Source organism: Arvicola amphibius, chromosome 1 (assembly GCF_903992535.2).
Source record: "Arvicola amphibius chromosome 1, mArvAmp1.2, whole genome shotgun sequence".
Classification (NCBI taxonomy): Eukaryota; Metazoa; Chordata; class Mammalia; order Rodentia; family Cricetidae; genus Arvicola; species Arvicola amphibius.
In genome coordinates, this window is record NC_052047.1 from 200,187,467 (window position 1) to 200,193,517 (window position 6,051).

The window sequence follows — 6,051 nt, forward strand, 5'->3', positions numbered from 1 at the left end:
GTAATGTAGGTCCGTGCACCACTTGTATACCTAGTGCTCATTGTGGTCAGAAGGCATTGGCTTTCCTGGCTGGAATAATAGATGTTTATGAGCCAAACCTGGGTCCTCTGTAAGAATAAGTGTTCTTAAGTTCTGGTTGACATGAAACACGAGAGATCTGCCTGGCTCTGCCTCCTGGGTGCCAGAATTATAGATGTGTGTGGTCACCATACTTGACTACCTTTTTTTTTAAAAAAAAAAACAAAAAAAAAACCTTCCTACTTACCCTGATCTTTTCTCACACACACAAAAAGATTTTTATTTATTGTATTATATGCATCTTTGTGTGTATGCCACATGTTGGGGTGTCAGGGGAAGTGTTGGTTCTTCCTGGAGCTGGAGTCACAGGCAGCTACATGGGTGCTGGGAACAGAACTCATGTCCTCTGGAAGAGCATCAAGCACACTTAAATGCTGAGCCATTTCTCTAGCCTATGGTTCTCTATGGTTAGTTCTGTGTGGCATCCACCTATGGCTACGCCTAGTCACATGGTAGGTCACTTGCCAATTTTGTCTTTTTAGGCTGATGTGATACTTTTTTAAAACATAATTTTGGAATAATTGTCCTGCAGACAGAGAAGCACAAATACCTTTGGTGAGTTCAGTGTGGAAACAACACTGCAGTAGCCAAATGTGTGCATCTTCTCTATGACTCTGCTAGAAAACAGGACCAGCCAACAGGTCTTGTAGTAGTGTGGCCAGAGCCAGATCTGTTCAGAGAAAAGGGGTGCTATGGGAGCTCTCAAGGCCTCCACAGCTTCTGTAAAGGGCCAGAAAAACTCACAAACTCATGTGAGGCACCCATGAGACAAAAGAAGAGAATGACAATAGTTGAGATGAATGAGGGAGAGACTTTCCAAGGGTGTTTGGGATCAGAATTTGGTCTCAAACACAAGCAGGAAGGTTCAGAAATCAGCCAGAACAGCTAGAAAGACACAGGCAATCAGCCAGCAGGGGGTGCTGTTGCACTGAGCTGAGGCTGCACCTAAAGCCTTGGGTTCTTAACACATGAAATTATACCCTTCTGGGGTGAGGAGGGGTATAGGTGCCAAGACATCTGTCAGACACAGCTGGGTAAATGATGGCACCATTCTCCAAGACTGTTAGGGAGCCAAACTAAGGCATGGGTGAGTTCTGTGGTGCATCACAGAGCCAAGTACCTTTTTGTGGTCTGAGGGGCTAGCAGAATGTCAGTCCAGCCTTGGATGGGGTTTGGGTGAGAGCCATTTCAGCAGAATGTAGGCTGTGGCCAAGAGCATTAGAAAGTCTGGGTAAGGTCTGAGTTTGAGGATAACTCAGTCTACAGTGAGTTCCAGGACAGCCAGGGCTACACAGAGAAACCCTGTCTTGAAGAAGAGGAAGGGAAGGAAGTTTTAACTTTAACATAGCAAGATTACATACAACAAAACAGTTATCAAGCAAGAAAGTATGTTGCTTTGGAAAAGAAGAATCTCTTTTCCAAAGCAACATATCCTTATACCCAAATTGGTTTAGCTTAGCAGCATGTACAATGAACGTCTCTCTGTACTTAGCTCATTCACAGTCAAAAAATTTAAAGAAAACACAATAATATACCATAGTCCATACTCTCTCTGTATATTCCATCTTTATGTGGCTTATTTTTCTTTAGTCCTTTAATCTATGACTGTCTGTGCTCTGTCTCTTTAAAGACTGTTTTATTCTTGAAAACTACTTATTTTTATAACTGTCTATACTCTTTTTCTTCTCTCTCCCAAGCTTATGTACATTTTTTTAAAACAAACTGGCCCATTCAGAGGTTTATTTTTGTCTGATTCTGTCTTTATTGCATATCTATAATTATTTTCTGACCGGAAGTGCTTTTTTTTAAAAAAAATGCTAAGCAGATATTGCTAGGACTGACTCTGCCATCTTGTCCATTGGCTCCACCCAGTCCAACATGGTGGAGGTCTCTTCAGTGCAAGTCATGCTCACAGCCCCATTTTCAGGCACACAGTGGGTCTATGTTGCCATTAAGCAAGTTGTAGCACTTTGCTCATAAACCCCATTTAAATGCTTTGTAGCTGGACCTCCCAGAAGAGTCAGAGCCATTTGTGTTGGCGAACCAGGACTAGCTGCTGTTTCTTATGCTGAATCAGTAATCCTTTTCTTAAAGGAGTCTCAGTGCTCCTGCAAACAAAGCTCATCCAGGGGGAAAAAAGCCTGGCATTTTAAGGCATTTCTCAGGTACATCATTTCACCCACAAATATTCCAGTATGGAATGACAGACTGCTTGATACCATATACACAGGAGTGAGAGTAATCATACCTACTAAATGTTAGCAGTGGACCCATAACAGCCATTGCTAATTTCTAGTCTTTCAAGGTTGGATGTACTCATTAGCACATGGTAAACAGCAGAGTTCTGAAGGGACAGGCTCTCTTGTCAGGATCCTTGAAGTTCCAGAAAAGTAAGATATCTGAGGAGATACAGAACCACTCTCAGCCTTAGAATGGCCAACCAAGGCAGGGTACAGCAATAGCACAAGACCACCACCACTGGAGCATCTCCACCACCCACCTAGAGCCAACAGGAACCTTCAAGGCCTGTTGAATCTCTGGAGCAATGCAGGGAGACAGACTCTACTTCCTGCCCCTCTTCTGCCCTCTATTCAGCCTCAATGCCTGGCAAAGCTTCAAGCCCATGGCCTGCTTCCTCAGCTTGGTGGTACAGTGCTGACATTGGTCTCAGCATCCTGTGAGTCCTATGGGGTCATGTTGTCCACTCCTCCTTCCTGCTCTTCCACTGGGGATGTGTTCTTTTCAGTCTTATTTCTGCCTGTGGAAGTCCAGCCACTTCCAGAGGCTCCCTCCTCCAGGAAGCCTTCCTTAGTACTAATCTCTCTGTTCATGTTTACTTTCCGTCATGAAACAGTGTAGCACGTTTAACAAAAACCCAGACACAGATACTGGGGTTCAACCTGAAGGTCAGAAAAGTAAAACCAGGCACTTGCTCTTGCCTCTATCTTGGTCTGAAATGGCGATCCTGCCTCCTGGAATCCTCAGAATGAGACTGTCTGAGAGCTGTCTCCTCCCAACTCTAGGTAGGTAGGTCATCTTCAAACACTTCAGAGCTCTACAGAATTTACAGAATTTAGCATTTAAGAAGTTTTTAATAACATAGGCTCTTTTTTTTTCTGACAATGAGACATGTCTGCTCTTAGCAGCACCAATCTATTTCAGAGAAGATAATGGGCATTGAAGAAACTCATGTAGTTTACTTTCTTTGTGGCAAAACTAAACCACTGGGAAAGAAAATGCCCTTGTCTCGACTACTGACAGTGTGCTGTCCTAATTAGATAAGCAGGACACAAAAGAAAATGACTGTCAAACACTGTCAAGACAAGGACAGAACACTCTGCTTCACAGAAAAGTCAGTCAGATATGCTAGGCCTGTAGTTTGAAGATGGATGCCCCAATGTTGCAGAACTTTTCTTTCAGCTTTTACCCCAACATCTGACTCCTGATTTTTATTGATAAGACTTGTTGTGTGATATTTTATTCTTTTGGCTTTTTGGAGGGCGCCACCCAGCTCCCAAGTAAATCACACACACGGACACTTATTATTAGTTATAAATGCCAGGCCTTAGCTTGGCTTGTTTCTAGCCAGCTTTTCTTATTTTATCCTGACTACCTTTTGTCTTTAGGCTTTTATCTTTATTTCTGTATACCTTTCTTTACTTCTTTCTTCATGGCTTGCTGTGTAGCTGGGTGTCTGGCCCCTGATGTCATCCTCCTCTTCTTGTTCTCTTGTTCTTCCTCCTCTTCTTCCTTTCTCCTTCTATTTATACTCTCTGCCTGCCAGCTCCGCCTATCCTTGCTCCTGTCTCAGTATTGGCCATTCAGCTCATTATTAGGAGCATTAGGTGTTACAAACAGGCATAGTAACATAGCTTCACAGAGTTAAAGAGATGCAGCGTAAACAAAAGTCACACACTGAAGATAGTATTTCCTATTAAGACTAATTAGGATCATGCTTCAGAGGGAGAATAACAGGAGACAGAGAACAGGAAGAACATAGTGAGAATAACAGGAGGGGGAGCCAGAGACAGAGTGGGGATCTGAGTAAGAAGGGATGCTAACGTGACCTTTGAAATAGATAACAAGTACTTTTGGGTAGCAACTGCGGGAGCCTAGATGGGCTTTGATACGCAACCACAGGTAGCTATCTGTTCCTTCTGCCAGAGGTAACAGAATGATTTCTTTAAGCAGATGGGAACTGGTTTCACAACTTCATGAGGAATGAACTTTTATACAACTGCCAGAAATTATCCTACAGCCCAGTTTAAACTTATTTCTGAGCTTCCTGAAACCTAACAATAGTGTTCTTGCCATGGCAATACAAAAGTAACTAAAACGTTTGTCAGGTCTAAAGTCATCCCCACTCCCCCTATTCTAATCTGTTTCCCTTTACCAGAGCCATTTCCATCACTGTCTCTGTGGTGACTATTAGCACCACACATACCAAGGCACATGCTGGTCTCCAGGATCACTCAGTATCACAAGTACCTGTGGTTCTTTTCAGCTCTTCTCACCTGTCCCCTACTTCAACGTCTTCAGCTCATGGACTTGTCTTCCCCCAGTTTATCACTTATAACCCTGCTATTTTAAGTCTCTTTTGTCTTCCTCTCTTGGGCCCCTCTCTCTTAAGCCTCCTTTGTCCATACTCTGTCTTCCTTTCTCAACTCAAACCTAACCATGACCCATTCTAGTTTGCTGGCCATGTTACATCTACCACTTTCTTTTCCTGTTCTGGATTCTAGATGTCTTTAGCTGTACTCTCCCTAATATATACAATAAAAACCTTCCTTTCAATCATACCTTGGAGCAGTCTTAGCCTCGGTTTGAACACCATTGATACTAGGAAGTGGGTTATTTTGTTGTGACAGGCCTGTTTTTAGAGTAATGTGGAAGACTTTAGGACTTTGGACTAGTAAGGGACTGAACATTGTAAGCTGGACTTAATTCACTAACAGAAGCTTGGAAGACAAATGTGCTGAGAACAATGTGGATTATAGAGGCACAGCTCAAGAGGTTTCAGAGGGGAACATTATAGATCATTATTTGATATTTTGGCCAAGAATGTGGCTGCTTTTTGCCCTTGTCTTAAAAATCTACCTGAACTGAACTGAAGAGTTTTGGTCTAATTCTGTTGGCAGAAATTTCAAGAGAGCCTAATATTTACACATTTGCATAGTTATTAATGCTTTTTTTTTTTTCAAGACAGGGCTATTTCTCTGTGTAGTCCTGGCTGTTCAGGAACTTGTTCCTTGGACCAGGCTGACTTTGAACTCAGAGATCCACCTGCCTCTGCTGGGATTAAAGGCGTGAGTCACCACTCACTACCTAGCTAGTGATCTACAAGGAAAAAGAGCAAGTGGGACAAACAGAAATACACCATGTAGTCTGAGGAGAAAAAGAGCACAAGGAAATTTAATGTTGATGCCAGGGTTGTGCTGAAAGAGATAAAAAGAAGTGGAATAAAGGGAGTGATGCCCTCAGGGCAAGACCCTAGCCAGCAACTCCTGCAATTTGTAAAAAGGCCTAAGGGATTAGGCCTGTTCCTAAACACTGACAAATCAAAGTTTATGCAAATGTAATTCAATAAGAGGCAAGTAAGCAGCCAAACTTGGCAGGATGCGCCACATGTTCTGGCTTTAGAGTCATGAAGGATATAGGAGTAAAGGGGTCATGGAATCTTCCTCCAGGGTTAAGGAAACCTGTTGAGGCCAGGCCTGTGGCAGTAGAATCCTTGCATGGAAGCTCAGAGAAGTCATTGTGTAAAGCTACAAAATTCAAGCTTAATTTTATTGGAGAATATAGGATGTTGGAGATGCCAAATCTGTAGAATGTGTACCAGGCAGAGCTGCAGAGCTCAAGAAAATGAAGTATGTAGGAGATTGCTCATTTGTTCTTAGCTGCTCAGACCCGAATAATCACACAGAAACTATATTAATTACAACACTGATTTGCCTATTAGCTCAGGCTTATTAA